The sequence below is a fragment of the Ascidiella aspersa genome, chromosome 8 (assembly GCF_963924565.1).
Source record: "Ascidiella aspersa chromosome 8, kaAscAspe10.2, whole genome shotgun sequence".
Classification (NCBI taxonomy): domain Eukaryota; kingdom Metazoa; phylum Chordata; class Ascidiacea; order Phlebobranchia; family Ascidiidae; genus Ascidiella; species Ascidiella aspersa.
Window position 1 is genome coordinate 6,451,100 of NC_139454.1, and position 16,834 is coordinate 6,467,933.

Sequence of the window (16,834 nt, forward strand, 5' to 3'; positions counted from 1 at the left end):
ATTTTAATTAGTTTGTAAACCGCAAGTTAGAAGGATAGCAAACCTAATACAAGCAAGTTGAACATTTTTTTCACAAAACGTCAATTAACAATACTGTACCATTTCGGCTCATAGAGATATATTTGTTGTTGTTCCATTGATAAATTTTGTTGTAAAATTAATTGTGTTAAGTGGCTTAAGTAAGCCTAACAGAACGAAGAATAGTTGAATTGCACATACTTTTAGAGGTTTACTATTGAAAATACGTTTAAGCTTAAACAAGGTTTGGTGTTATCAAATGTCGAAAATTCGCAAATGGTGCGAGAGTCTCTTGTGGCTTCACAAAAGATAGACGAGACGGCCATAACTGTGCGCACACTGCTCGGTGGTGATGTCAAATGCGTCCTTACGACCCTCAAAACTTGATAAAAAGCATCCCCGAAGTAAGAATGATCCACAAATTCTAGCTCATTTTTTTTATAATCGACGGGGGGGGGGACACGAGAATTAAAAGCCTTTCGAAGGGGGCCACGAGTGATAAAAGCTTGAGAACCACTGGCCGAACGTATCGCATTTTTAAACATTTCAATCTCTATAAAATGCGCAATTGCTAATAAAATTATCCACACGTTCAAGTAAATTTAGAAGAAAATATTTTTACGCTTAAAACTAGCTGGAATTTCTTGTTTCATATAGGGGTGAAAGCAAGCGGGGAATGTGTTTCAATCAAAAAGAAATGTTTTTGGAACCCCGTTTCGGCACAATAATATTTGCATGCACACTTAACTGGTAAAAATGTTTTTTTTTTCACCAAAGCATGTCACCTTTTTATAAAGTCATTTCGCCTTATTCTTAAATGTATCACAACTTATGGTTAATTCGTATTACTGTGCGTTTATACCGAACAATAAAAAAGTATGTGTTTTCTGTAAAAAATACATCCTTTTCGTAAGAAAATTTATCTACTTTAACCCCTGGTTTTATCTGAGGTAAATCCTATTAGGCATACTTTCCAAATCCAGTTCCAGACAAAACTTACTATCGGATGAACGTTTATTTTGTTAACATATATGTTTATAGCATTTTTAAATATCTAAGTCCTATTCCCGCACAGCTGGAGCAATATTAACTTAAAATTTAGCTTGTTTAAATTGTCGGCCATTTGTAACTACAGTTTTAAGGATTTTGTAGCAGCCTATATCATATGACTTTCTCGTAAAATTGCGCTTAAAACAGGTTCAATCGGTCATGTAGAATGATGCTTAGATTTTAGACGTTTGACGTCATAAATGCACCTCTATTTTCCAACGATTGACAATCAGCATAATTAAAAGACATGCATACTTACCTTTTAACGTTATCGATGTGTTGTAGGATAGGTAGCGAAGCCTATTACGTACGTTCTAACGGCCTATCTTTTTCTGGAGAAATTGGGTCCTGTACATGTGGATGACCGTTTTGTGACAGTATACTGCGCTTAAAAAGCTGTGCTCTTGTGCAGTAAACGAACTTACTGTGCAGTAGGCCTAACGAAAGACATTTCATGATTTTTTAGTGAAGTATGAAAATGCGTTGGATTAAATACGAAGTCGTAACTTTGATTATTCTGTTGGAACAAGCAATCACTCTCGGTACGTATGTTTTGTAAAATAGAATTCTGTTTATCAGGGATGTGTATCGCGGTGTTGTAATGACTCATTGTTTTTTTACTTGACTTGACTTAAGTCTTTTGGACAAATAAAGTGTTTTATTGTATTTCTTTATAAAATTGAGCTATTCATTCAAATGTTTGCACTTAAAACAATTTGCTTTTTATATGTTGCCTGTTTCTAAAATTTTAGATCAGTTTTTGCTCATAATCAAACGAATGTAAAATTCAAAGAATTGAACGTTTTATTTTTATGACAAGGACGTGACTGGAACTTGACTTGCGCAACTGATGACTTGGACTGGGACTTGACTCGTTATTTATTTAAAAAGACTTGACTTGGACTTAAGTCATTTTAAAATGGCTTGTTTACAACACTGGTGTATCGTGAGACTCGTCGGTGACTCAAATATTACAAATAGTTTATGGACAATCAAATGATTGGTCGTTGGTAACTAAATTTGTTCAGTATAATGCATGCTACTCCCATTTTGTCTTTTTTATTTTTATAGTCATTCGTTTGTATTTATTCACTTAACATTTAGCCCTACCTGCGTATTTTTCTCAATGTCCTGTATTGTTTAGCCCGTCTTAAGGACACCTTTCATCACAAAGGCGCTGCGTAGTGCGTATAGCCTATCATGAATGTTTTCCATCTTGCAAACGTAAAGATATCAACGAAAGTGTGACTGCCCTACTCAAAATACAATGTGTCAACATAAAACAAATAGCCAACACTTGTTGTTTTTAACTGCGGCCAGTGATAAAATTTTCCAATCCGTTCAAAATTTTAATCTATTTGTGAGTTGGCAAACTATGTATTTTAGGTTCGTAGACAGGTTACAAGTATAGTTAGCTAGTAGCCTACCTGCAAATTTTATACTTAGGCATTTTTCTATTTTGGATACAATGATGCATTTAAAGTTAATAATTATTTAGAAATCTAGGCCTATAGTTTTGCCAAAATATTCGTTAAGGCCAGTCAAAAAAATTAGAGGCTACCATACGTTTTGTTTAGAGAGGGGTTGGCAATAAAAAAAAACGTTGTGAACCACTGTTCTAAATTAAAATTTCACCAATTTAACACAATAAACACGGGTTTTGCGTTTGGTACGCTCTTTCAATGCAAAACGCACTATAGGTAAGTTAAAATTCGGAGGATTTATCGATTTACTTTTATGGCGTCATATTCTTGTAATTTCATGCCACCGCATACAACATTGTATCCACCACTGTTCACCAACAGGCAGTACATGACAAAATGCTGGTTTGGTTGGTGGTTAGCCTACTGGTTATACTCGAATACGAAAAAGCATTACAAAAAGTTACACACCTCTGCCATATTTCACTATCACCTCACTAATGTTGCACTGAATATGTGAATAATAGAAATCACCTTGACCCTTGCAAGATAAATGTCGACCTTAATTCCTGAAATGAATCTTCATTCGAATTAAGATATAGGGCCTACTGACGATGCCTTAGTTGGCGAAATATATATATATCTTTTTAAGATCTGGTTAATGTGTCTGACCTGAATTGCTAGCTTTGCTAGATTATTTTGCTGTCACCTCACTAAATAGTAATTTTTAGGTGTTTTTAAGTTTGTCCGTTAGCTCCAGGGTGTTTGCACTTCTGGCGACAATAAACAGCTATTTCACTTAAGGTCCTCTCTTTATTTTTACAAGGTGATACTTCGGGCTTGTCATAAATGCTGCCGTGAGACATTCTTTCTGATTTTATTACAGTAATATCAACTTAGAATAAGAGTAATAATACGTTGATTTTATACAAATGTCCAAATTTTAGTATGGTGTTTTTTTGTTTTTCGAATTTTTGAAAGCTCGATTCCAAAAATACATATAATTGACAGCCAATGAGCATAAATGTTTTAACATATACAATGTGGTGTTTTAAACACATTCCTGTGAATATTTCGACTTTTTATATTATGCTCCTTTTCACAGCATGGTGATTGTTTGACTACGAGGCAATAATTTAATAAAATACGAGAAGAACCTCATAAAAATTGACAGTTTAAATATTGGATATAGTTGATCGTCACACGGATACGATATTCCTGTTTTTAGAGTTATCATGGTGCAATCATGGTTCATATTTTTACAATGTCACTCCGGTCCGTCAAACATGGCAAAATGCAAGAAATTTCTGTCAATCAAAGGGCGGCGACCTTGTTTCTGTTGGAATGAGAGACAAATATATGCGCAAGTAAGTAGGATTCCATTTAAGATTAAAAGCAGTGCTCAGTTAGACCCTATACAATCAATTAAAACCGATTTTAAACTACAAACCAATGTAGCCGGAAATATTGGGTGTACGGTATGTTTTAGGACAGCTATTATATCTTGAAAATGAATTGCAAAGTCAAAAAGGTCGAGAAGTGTTAATAACACTAACTGAAGACGATACAAGCTCGTGTCGAAACGTCTTTATCAAGACAATGTCTATTAACACTTGACTTTTTGGCTTTGCAATCCATTATCGAGCTACATTACAGATCCGTGCATAGTATACTTATTATATTGTCACTATGAATTAAAAAAAACTAATTTTAAACTTTATGGCCCACGCAAGTCTTGACACGCCGTATTCATGTAATCTGATCCTACATTGACTACGATAAATTTTTACTAATTGCAAAAGTCAAAATTAGGCCAACATTTCCAACGTTAGGTCAAATTACTTCAAAGTAAGTACGGTATCCTTTCCAAAATGCACATTATTGTTGTTGTAGAAGTTGCTTTGCCGCGTAGGCTATATGGTTTGCTGTTATTGTAAGTCATAGTTTATATCAGGGTCCCAAAATTTTTTTCACAAAGGTCCAAAAAAATGTTTTAAATTGAAACCATGGCCAGCATTGTTTAATTACAATCGGTAATCCATTTTCCAATATTACCTGCTTATCTCTAATACCGGCATTTGGTTTTATATTTAGCTCAATTATCAAGAACCTGCTATTTAAAAAATCCTACTGGGTCGGTGCTACTTACAAGATAAGCGAAGGCAAATGGGTTTACCTGGACAACATTACAGTCACAAAGACAAACAGCATTTACCACTGGTGTAGCACAAATCAGCCGAGGAACTGCGCTCTAATCAAACGCCGCTGGGATTACATGATGGCGGGCAAGCACTGCAATCGGAGACGATTAGCCATTTGCGAATATCCATGCAAAATCGCTGGTAGGTATTTCAGGTACCTGGTCAGTATGACCAACGATTCTTGCCACATTTTGGTATCACTTAAATATCCCGAAAGACAGGGGTGGCTGGTAGGTTATCCTATTGTACAGGAAAAAGATTTGTGAGATGTTTCCTGGCATACGTGGCAGTGGCGTAGCCAGCCGAAATTTTTTTTGGGGGGTACAACTTTTTTGTTTAGGTTTTCTCATTTTATCAACTGTCGTAACGAACACAAATGACAATGTTAGCAAACAGTTTCGAGTAGCAACTGACTGAGTGTTAACGCAATACTCAAAAACCATTCAAAGAGCAAAAACTGTCTAAAAGTAGTAAAACTATACATTAATGCAGGGTGGTCCAAGGTTGACAGCATCGCGGGCCACAATATTTTTTTGATATACTTGGCGGGCGACATAAAGTAGGCTATATATGCGACATGTGTGCTAGGAGCAGTTAACGATTTTCGTAAGGTCGGGGCATGAAATGTTTAAAGATGGCCAAAAAAAGCATCGTTAAAAAGTAATGTGATAATGAGACTGCTGGCAAAATGGTGCGAGCGTATTTGACAAAACAGAAATAGCGTATTTGACAAAACAGAATACTGCATTTATAAGCGTATATAGAATGTTTTTTAACTAGATTTATTTGGCTAGAATTAAAGGTCCAGGGCGTTAACCTTTAGTCACAGTAAAATCCTGTAAAACAATACTTTCCCCAAGCGCTAATATATTTTATCGTTCATTTACCTTAAAGTGGCAAAAATAGTAATTATATAGGGTCGTACTTTTTATGTTATGTTTACTGGTCCATTAAAAACACGTAAAACAAAACGCAAATGTAACCTACATCTACAAGTTGGCAAAACAGACATTTTATAAAGTTCCATATACGACGTACTGCGACTTTCAAACCGGTCTAACAAATACCAAGATTAGGCGTTCTTGCCACCCCGGATTAAAACTTGATGGGCGATAGTAAACCTGTTAATTTATTTAATAATGTAACTAGGCGTATAACCAAACAATTGCAATATGCTTGCCGATGATCGTTGGTCAGTTATATTTCTTTGATTAAACCCTCAACTTATGTATTACAATAATTCAATAGTGCTTCGCGGGCCACCAAAAATGATCTCGGGCCTGGGTTTGGACCACCCTGCATTAATGTATAGCAAACGTAATATTGATTACATCGTTTGTGACGTTACAGTGCATGACAATTGAAGGTGTGGCATGCCTGTGATCGACTGTTGTTGGTACTCCTCATAAATGCTAAAAAACAAACAAATTATTAAAACATTATCTTGTACAAATCGACTAGCAACATTTTAATTAACGTCACAATCGCACGGATTGCTTAAATTTTTTTTGCGTTCATCTTGCTTGAGAGTAAAGTCGGATAGGTGTCAGAGGCGTAGCCATGATATTTTGCGCCCGGGGACAAACTCAAACTATGAAATTGGCGCCCCCTTCTCCATATTCAATCACATTTTTTATTACTTTTATATAATATACCTTTCTTTATACGTAAAAACAAAATATCAAATTATAATGGAACATTGTATTTAAGAAAAAGAAGCCTCATTTTGGCGCCCTAGGACATATGTACCCACTTTTCTTTATCATTTTTTCCCGCCCTCTGAAAGGTGTTACTTTCATATACGCAGTACGCATATTATAACGACTCAAGTTTTCGTCAACAGCATTAAATAGGTCAAAATCGCGTTTGTGGGGAGTCTGTTTCCGCACAAAGTTTTGGATACAAAAGGTGGCAATTCAACGCACTGAAATAATTCCTTTGAAATATACAAAAACTAACATATAATATAAAAGGTTCGCACGAAGTCAGGAACTCTTTTGCATTTAAGCATTTAAAGTTAACAAAAACAATAGTTATTGGTGACAAGCCCTAGTTTTTATGTATATAAGACATGTTGGGCAAACGGCAACTATGAAATTATCTTTCAAAATAACCGTGTATTTTAATTATTGTTATAACTAGGCTGGCACATGTATTGTCTGTAAACGCAAATAAAATTGATTTACTGTTATGTGTTTGAAAACAGAACCCAGGACAACAAACGCAATCGGAACCGCAACAACATTCGAAGAACTGACAAGTGCACCAAACACAGGAGTGGCAAGTCCACCAAATACCACCAGGGCAAGTCCACCAAATACCACCAGGACCAGTCCACCAAATACCATCAGGACCAGTCCACCAAATATCATCAGGACCAGTCCACCAAATACCATCAGGACCAGTCCACCAAATACCACCAGGACCAGTCCATCAAATACCATCAGGACCAGTCCACCAAATACCATCAGGACCAGTCCACCAAATACCATCAGGACCAGTCCACCAAAAACCATCAGGACCAGTCCACCAAATACCATCAGGACCAGTCCACAAAATACCATCAGGACCAGTCCACCAAATACCACCAGGACCAGTCCACCAAATACCATCAGGACCAGTCCACCAAATACCATCAGGACCAGTCCACCAAAAACCATCAGGACCAGTCCACCAAATACCATCAGGACCAGTCCACCAAATACCATCAGGACCAGTCCACCAAATACCACCAGGACCAGTCCACCAAATACCATCAGGACCAGTCCACCAAATACCACCAGGACCAGTCCATCAAATACCATCAGGACCAGTCCACCAAATACCATCATGACCAGTCCACCAAATACCATCAGGACCAGTCCACCAAATACCATCAGGACCAGTCCACCAAATACCATGAGGACCAGTCCACCAAATGCCACCAGGACCAGTCCATCAAATACATTTGGAACCTATCAACCAAATACAAGCGGGACCAGTGCACCAAATACAATTGCAACCACTTCACCAAATGCAATCGGAACCAGTCTTCCAATTACAATCGGGACCAGTCCACCAAATACCACCAGGACCAGTGCACCAAATACAATCAGGACAAGTCCACCAAATACAATTGGAACCAATCAACCAAATACAATCGTGACCAGTCAACCAAGTACAATCGCAACCAGTCCATCAAATGCAATCGGGACCAGTCAACCAAATACAATCAGGACCAGTTCATCAATTACAATCGGGACCAGTCCACCAAATACCATCAGGACCAGTCCACCAAAAACCATCAGGACCAGTCCACCAAATACCATCAGGACCAGTCCACCAAATACCATCAGGACCAGTCCACCAAATACCACCAGGACCAGTCCACCAAATACCATCAGGACCAGTCCACCAAATACCACCAGGACCAGTCCATCAAATACCACCAGGACCAGTCCACCAAATACCATCAGGACCAGTCCACCAAATACCACCAGGACCAGTCCATCAAATACCATCAGGACCAGTCCACCAAATACCATCATGACCAGTCCACCAAATACCATCAGGACCAGTCCACCAAATACCATCAGGACCAGTCCACCAAATACCATGAGGACCAGTCCACCAAATGCCACCAGGACCAGTCCATCAAATACATTTGGAACCTATCAACCAAATACAAGCGGGACCAGTGCACCAAATACAATTGCAACCACTTCACCAAATGCAATCGGAACCAGTCTTCCAATTACAATCGGGACCAGTCCACCAAATACCACCAGGACCAGTGCACCAAATACAATCAGGACAAGTCCACCAAATACAATTGGAACCAATCAACCAAATACAATCGTGACCAGTCAACCAAGTACAATCGCAACCAGTCCATCAAATGCAATCGGGACCAGTCAACCAAATACAATCAGGACCAGTTCATCAATTACAATCGGGACCAGTCCACCAAATACCATCAGGACCAGTCCACCAAACACCATCGGGACCAGTCCACCAAATACCATCAGGACCAGTCCACCAAGTACCATCAGGACCAGTCCACCAAATACCATCAGGACCAGTCCACCAAATACCATCAGGACCAGTCCACCAAATACAATTGGAACCTATCAACCAAATACAAGCGGGACCAGTGCACAAAATACAATCGGAACCACTTCACCAAATGCAATCGGAACCAGTCTTCCAATTACAATCGGGACAAGTCCACCAAATATAATTGGAACCAATCAACCAAATACAATCGCTACCAGTCAACCAAGTACAATCGTAACCAGTCCATCAAATGCAATCGGGACCAGTCAACCAAATGCAATCAGGACCAGTGCACCAAATACAATCGGGACCAGTCCACCAAATACAATTGGAACCAATCAACCAAATACAATCGTGACCAGTCCATCTAATGCAATCGGGACCAGTCAACCAAATACAATCGGGACCAGTCCACCAAATGCAATCGGGACCAGTCCACCAAATACAATCGGGACCAGTCCACCAAATGCAATTGGAACCAATCAACCAAATACAATCGTAACCAGTCCATCAAATGCAATCGGGACCAGTCAACCAAATGCAATCAGGACCAGTGCACCAAATACAATCGGGACCAGTCCACCAAATACAATTGGAACCAATCAACCAAATACAATCGTGACCAGTCCATCTAATGCAATCGGGACCAGTCAACCAAATACAATCGGGACCAGTCCACCAAATGCAATCGGGACCAGTCTTCCAATTACAATCGGGACAAGTCCACCAAATATAATTGGAACCAATCAACCAAATACAATCGCTACCAGTCAACCAAGTACAATCGTAACCAATCAACCAAATACAATCGTGACCAGTCCATCTAATGCAATCGGGACCAGTCAACCAAATACAATCGGGACCAGTCCACCAAATGCAATCGGGACCAGTCCACCAAATACAATTGGAACCAATCAACCAAATACAATCGGGACCAGTCCACCAAATGCAATCCGTACCAGTCAACCAAAAACAATCGCTACCAGTTCACCAAATACAATCGGGACCAGTCCACCGAATACAATCGGGACCATGTCCAGTGAAGTGATTAAGACCAGTGTACCAAAAGTTATTTCGACCCACTTAACACGCGAATGGGTGACCCAAGAAAAAAACAAAGAAGTAACCAGTTTGGCAAACAAATATTTAACCAGTTCTTCGAACAGTAATATTGGCGCGTCAACGCTCGCCAGTTTTGATACTAACCAGGAGATCCTAGATTACGAAAGCGACTTGCAGAATTTGTTCTCCAACGTAACCCAGGGTTCGCCAATCCGTTTTGATAACGAAAAGGCGGAAGTCTTTATCGCAAAATACAAGGCGGTGGAAGGCAAGGTGGACTTAAAAAATAAAACATTTCTGAAACACACGGAACTAAACGTTCAATTTCAGGCACCATCTGACAACACCGAAGTTATCGTATCCATTTTCGAGACGGTACTTGTAAAAAAGACTATTAAGCCGGCGGAAAGCGTTGAACGACCAAACGAAACTCCACCGTACACTTTGACTTTTCTCTGGCCCAAGCAGATCGTCTTTACAAGCGTTACCGGGTATCAATCGTCCACTAATCAGACTCTCAACGGAACCATAACTATTCGCAGAAATGTCACGTCGAGTAGTACCTCAAACGACGTTTGTTACTATTTAAGGTCCGAAGTTTCAGAAGAAAAGCTATTCAAAAGCGTCGAGGCAACCTGCGTGTTTATTATCCCCTCTTCGGGTAACTTTTCGACAACTGGTTGTACAACAGAATTTGTCGACGGCCTGCTCAAATGTGACTGCAATCACTTTACCATATTTTCAGTACTTCTTGCTGTCAGGATGGTCACGATTTCAAATGGCGTGAAGGTAGCTATAATTTATTTTTTTAGTATTACTACATGCCGAACCAGTTCAAAATACTCTGCCACAGTTAGCAATTCAGGTCAGGCACAATTAACAGATCTTAGTATATATATATATATATATTTCGCCATCAAAATCATCGTCAGTATATCTGAATGAATCTCAATCCATCTGGTAATTGTGTCTGACCTGAATTGCTAGCTGTGCTACAGTGTTTTGAACTGTTGCTCATCAGGAATTAAGGTCGACATTTATCTTGCAAGGGTCAAGGCGATTTCTATTATCACATATTCAGTGCAACATGCCGAACCACACAGAATAATCATGTTTGTAAACATCACCATAAAATCGTAGCATTTCAATTCCTTACTTTGGGTATTTATTTTTATTTTGACGCCATCAAAAAGAAGTTTTATAAACTCAAACGATTGTGCTTATCCCCTGTTAGCTATAATTCTATCGAGCTTAACATTTTTGGCAGATTACCTCTTACGTTAGCGAATCCATATCGGTGGTCTTCCTGATGCTTACGCTGGTTCTCCTGGTGATCTACAGAAATGACATTGGAAGCGATAGGACAGTCTTGCAGATCAACCTCTCGGTCGCTCTTTTCATGCTTCACCTCATCAGTCTTACCCACGAGGTGGCGGTAAAGAACTCGCATGGATGCATGGCTTTAGCGACAGGCACTCAGTTCTTTCTGCTGGCAACTAGTAAGCATTTTCTTTGTCGCATATTTGCCTATAGAGCAGCGGTTCTCAACCAGTGGGCCATGGCTCACGAACATTTGAGGTGGGCCACAGACCAATTTAAAAAACTAGAGTTAGTTTTATTTGTGTCATTATATTTAATTTTACAGGAATAATGGCTTGGGGAGGAAATAAAAACGAATATAAATTTATTGTTCAGCCGCAAGTATCTCATAACGCAAGGTTGAATAAATGATCTGTTTTGAAATATGTTCTGCTGTGTTTTGTTCAAAACCTTTTTTACAGTTTTTTCTTTTATAAAAATTTACTGGGCCATAGAATTTTTTTGCAACGTAAATGGGCCACAAAAGAAAAAAGTTTGAGAACCACTGCTGTAGAGCCTAACTTACTTTGGCGAATAATGTCATTCGTTTACATAATAGTAAGGAATTTTAAAACCATATTTTTACTTACGTTTTGAGGTTGCTGGTTTCTCATAGAGGGAGTCCGTCTATTGATGGCCACGCAGTTTCCAGTCGAGTTCAGGGCCCAGGATGCATTGGATCGAATCAAATTGTTTCTGTTGGTTGGCTGGTCAGTACCAATCGTCATCACCTCTCTTGCGTTCGGCATCGGCTGGCATTTCGACAACTACATGACGCCAAGTCCCCACTACACGCAGTGTCATCTCCTTGATGATACAATACAAAAGTACGACCGGTGCTGGCTGATTCCTGGCTCGAACCTCTTCGTTTTCTCGGTGATGCTTCCAGTGGGCATATTTGTTGGCGCGAGCTTTATATTTGCTTTGGTTTCATCTTCGGTTGTGCTTCGCAAAAGGCCTGGAGCCCAGGAAACTGGTCCACAAGAGACAAAGGAAGCCATCGCAAACTTCTTTTTCCTCCTACTCCTTCTTGGCGGTTCCTGGGGTATTGGATTGTTTACAGGTAAGACTGTTTAAAGTAATAAGACAAGATATTACGAAAGGATTAAAAGTAGAATAATCCTCTTCCTAGAACTATGAAGCGTTTTCAGAGATTACGTCACAAAGTTACTTCATAAGGTGCATGACGTCTATAATAAGTAACCCGTGGAGAACTTGCGATGTAGTGCGCAATTATCCAACTGAAATTGTAGTTTAGATATATTGAAGTAGTGGGCGGGACAGACTGGTGAACAAAACGGACATGACCTCTTGAAATATAATATGTTTTCCGATAGGGCATATCTATAAAAAGTATTTTACCGGAACGGCGTCACGGATCGTTACGACTTGCTTTTACCACTACACTGCAAACTTCTAAAGCGAAATAAAAAATCTCGTAACCGTTTTATGTATAGCCTTATGAATATGAAATCTAAGTAAAACTTGTGCGAAATCCTCCATTTCCATTACATTTGAAGGAGTGAATGACGAGACCAGTTCGCTGATCTTGCAATACGTCCACACGCTCACCAACGGACTACAGGGAGTATTCGTCTTCTACTTCTACTGCTTCCTTAACTCGACCATCCGCGAAAAGATGAGCCTCTTCATGCGGAAGCGCCTGCAACGAGTGGTGGACCCTCCTATACCGATGGTGCCTTTCAACCACAGGACTCAGGCCACCGACTTTTGATAGGATTCGCAAAATAACAGTATCGTTATGCCGTATCTTTAGTTAGCGAAATAAGTAAATAACTTCGATGAACTCAAGCTTGCATTATAAATAAAGTCGACATGGACGCGCTTTCCGCCAAAGGTGTACAACCAAGAGTTTGAGTTGTGCGTTGTCGCTCTTATCGCTTTCTGTTTTTGAACGTTATTTAGCGCATTTTATTCCCCATTTTCTTTTTGTTATGTCATTTTATTGGGAAGTTGTTGGACGTCGTGTGTTGTATTCCCTGGTGAATATTTCCTGGATAGTTAGCCGAAACGTCGGACAAGTAAATAAATACCAGAAGAACTTATTTTCAGTAGAAACTATGCCTGGTAGCAAGAGCATATTTGTAGTTTGCGACTTGTTTGTACCACAGTTTTCCTTGAGCAGAGTAGCAGTGGACTTCCACTATTCAATGTTTTGTGTTTCTTTCTGCTAATCGCGTATTTTTTCGAAATTGTTTTCCTGTTTTAATAATTGTTGTTGAAGTCCATAATATGTAGCAGATAAATAGCTCTACATTACTAAGAAAAAAACATTAGGCAAACAACCGCGTTTTCGACGGTTCTATAAAACGAACCCCAATCCATGTACGTCATATCGTTTTCCTTTTACCGCAATTGTTGGAGGAAGTCTATTTATACACATTGGCGATGATAATTCAGCGTTATTATATGGGCCGAAAATTTATTTTCGGGACATATCTTGTTTTTGCCGCTATTCTTTTTTGGTTTCCTATGGTTTCCTATGGTTTGTTTCAGACCGAGTTTTGTCCGAAGCTTTATAGAAAAAGTAGACATCGTAGAACCTTCAAATTTTCAGACATGGCGTAGAGTGGTATGAAGGTGCTTTGTAAAAGTTTATGAGGCTGCACTCCCAGGGGCCTTTGCTTGGGGGGTAAAAACCTGAAATATTGCGTTTTAGCACTTTGTAGCTAACGACAGCCATCTAGCAGCAGAAAAACTTTCATACAGAATTCGTTCATATTCGCTTGCTTTGTCCAGATCGCGTCGCGACGAGGCGGCTACTGGCATCCCTGCTGCGCCCTATTGTCCCGCGCGTGCAACATTTGTGTTGGAAGTGGCTTGCCTAGTAAAACTATGCACATGCGACTTGCCTTTCATAAAGAGGCCTCTCTAAGTAAAAAAAAACTATTGCTCTTACCAACACAAAATATTTTACCACCGCAAATTTAAATGCGAATCCTACAGGCAGTGTACACATCTCTGTTAGCACATGTTGTAATTGTTGCACCATTCAAACATATCAACACCAGGTCTAAGCAAATATAATTATACAAGGGCCGCAACAACAAAAAGCTTAAGTTTAACGCATTCTTAACGACGACGTTACAAAGCTACGTCATAACATGGCGTCATAAATAAATAAATCTTGCGTTTATTGGATTTAAATTGGCAAAACTTTCAATATAAAACGTGGCTTATTAGGCACATAAACGTGTTTGCATATTGCTCAAAACTACAGATTTAAACTCTGTTTCAACAGTGATTGCTCAGACCAAGGCATGGTAAAAATTTACACAGTAAAAGTTGGAAAAAGTATAGCAAACCATAGACGTTAAATCATTTAGAGAGAATGAAAATATTGACTTTTTAAACATGCTAGCTGACCAAAATGTAATAACATGGCCGTAAGCATTATCTACGTAAATTTTTATTGATCAAATGTATGTTTCGATCATTTGCCAAAATCCACGCCATATTTGAACCCCCTTCGCTTCAAAGCCATAAGTTATTATATTATTATACACAACTCATAATTGTGTGTAGATATGTTGGATTGGAGTAACATACAGAACAGGTGCAAATAGCAAATATTCTCCAAATCGTATTTCATCGTATTGTCGCGGTAATACACAAAGAGGTAAGGCCGTGAATAAAGTTTCACCCACCGTACAATTAACGGAGGGAAGCATTTCGAGTAGGGATGTTCAAGGCAGAATATCGGCGACACATTTATAATGCTTGCTTTAAATGCGGCGTCAGCATTTTTTGGGGCGACCAATTACTTCGCGATAAGCTTCGCGTAATAATTAAGTGTCAATAGGGTGTATTTACCGCCGCAAGTTTAAATGCGAAATCTTAAGGCAGTCTACGCCTCTCTGTTAGCACCTGTTGTGCATCTTGCTCCAACCAGCATACCAACATCAGACCTAAACTTATCTAGCAAAACTTTCGATTTAATAGTTTGCGTATTAGGCACGTAATAGTGTTTTTCATATTGTTTGAAACGACAGATTTAAAGCCTGTTTTAACAGTGATTGCTCGGACCAAGCTATGGTAAAAAATTACCTAGTGAAAGTTTGCAAAAGTATAGCAAACCATAGGCGTTAAACCATTTTTAGTCTTTAAGAGAATGATAATATTTGATTTTCAAACACGTAAGCTGGTCAAAATTTAATAAAATAGCCATATGCATTATCTAAGTAAATTCTATTTATCAAATATATGTTTCGATCATTCCCCAAATTCTACGCCATATTTGAACCCCTTTCGCATCAAAGGCATATTTTAAGTGGGGAAGTTTTCGGCCCATATCTGTTTTTGCTTGCAGAAACAAGTTAAGGAAAATGAAAAACAAAATATATAATATAAAGTACACAATACAAAATATTAAAAAAAAAATTAAAAAAAAAAAAAATTAAAATAAAGTAAAAATTTAAAATAAACACTAAGCCCTGAAAATATATCCCCTGACAAAATATACAACAACCGCACCCCCGTCTAGTTTGTATTGCCTTTGGCGAGAAGGCGCGTTGCCCAGGTTTTACACAGCTACAACCGCGCTTCAAGCGGACTGTGTTACAACTGGATACAGGTGAACAGCGAATGCGCAGACTATTCATGATTTGGTATGAAAAATGATAACTAGGAAGAGCATTATTCATCAGTACAGCAAACATGTATAATTAAATACATTTCCTAAACCGAAAAATAAAGCCTTTCCCAACGTAATTTTACTTATGTTAAATTAACAATGCTTTAGAAAAAATGAAAGTCTTTAACCTGCTACTAACTGAGTAAAATTGTAAACATTTATAATATACAAAACTGTAGGACAAAAAATCTGAGTCTGCATCACTCGGCAACGTTTCGTTATGAATGATTAATCTGCGCATTCCCTGTTTACCTGTATCCTATTGCAATACAGTCCGCTTGAAGCGTAAAATTTCTAAGACATGTTCTAGCACAAACGCTTCAAAGACCCGAATTTTTCTAACTTGAGCGCTACAAGCGTCTAAAACAAATCGAACCGGGTTCTACAACACGGAAATATTGGTTTACGAACATTTGAACCGGTACCGTTTGCTCCATTCCTTACAATACAACAAGACATTTTCGGCACAATATTGAGTTTGGCTACATTCTGACTTACACAAGCTTTTTGTTCTTTGCCTTCTAATTGTGTTGGAATCATTGGTGGTTTACATTTCTTTTTCAAAATACATATTGCAGATAGTTTGGCGTATAGGATCGAACGTATGTTTTAGGGAATAGTTTAAAAAGAAAATACTGGGATAACGACACAAAAGTTTAAGCGAGCAACCGCTTGCTCCACTAATCTGTTACTAGTTTACCTAAAATTGCTCAACCGTATTGGAAACCATTTCATATGAAAAACATGTTATAAAGAATTTCATATAACGTTAAAAGGACATTTTATTTTGCGATGGTGACTAGACAAGCGAATCAAAAACTGCAGACAAGTACAGAATAACAAGTGAAAAAACAAGACGAGAAACACTCGCATTTAGCACCCTTCTTTAAATATTTTCACGTATGATTCGATGCATATTCCGTGATACTTAACACGCTCATACTTAAAGCCTAAAGCAGTGGTCCTCAAACTTTTTATTTTGCGACGCCCTTTGAAAGTTTGCTGGACTGACGCGCCAAGCAATGTGATTTTTA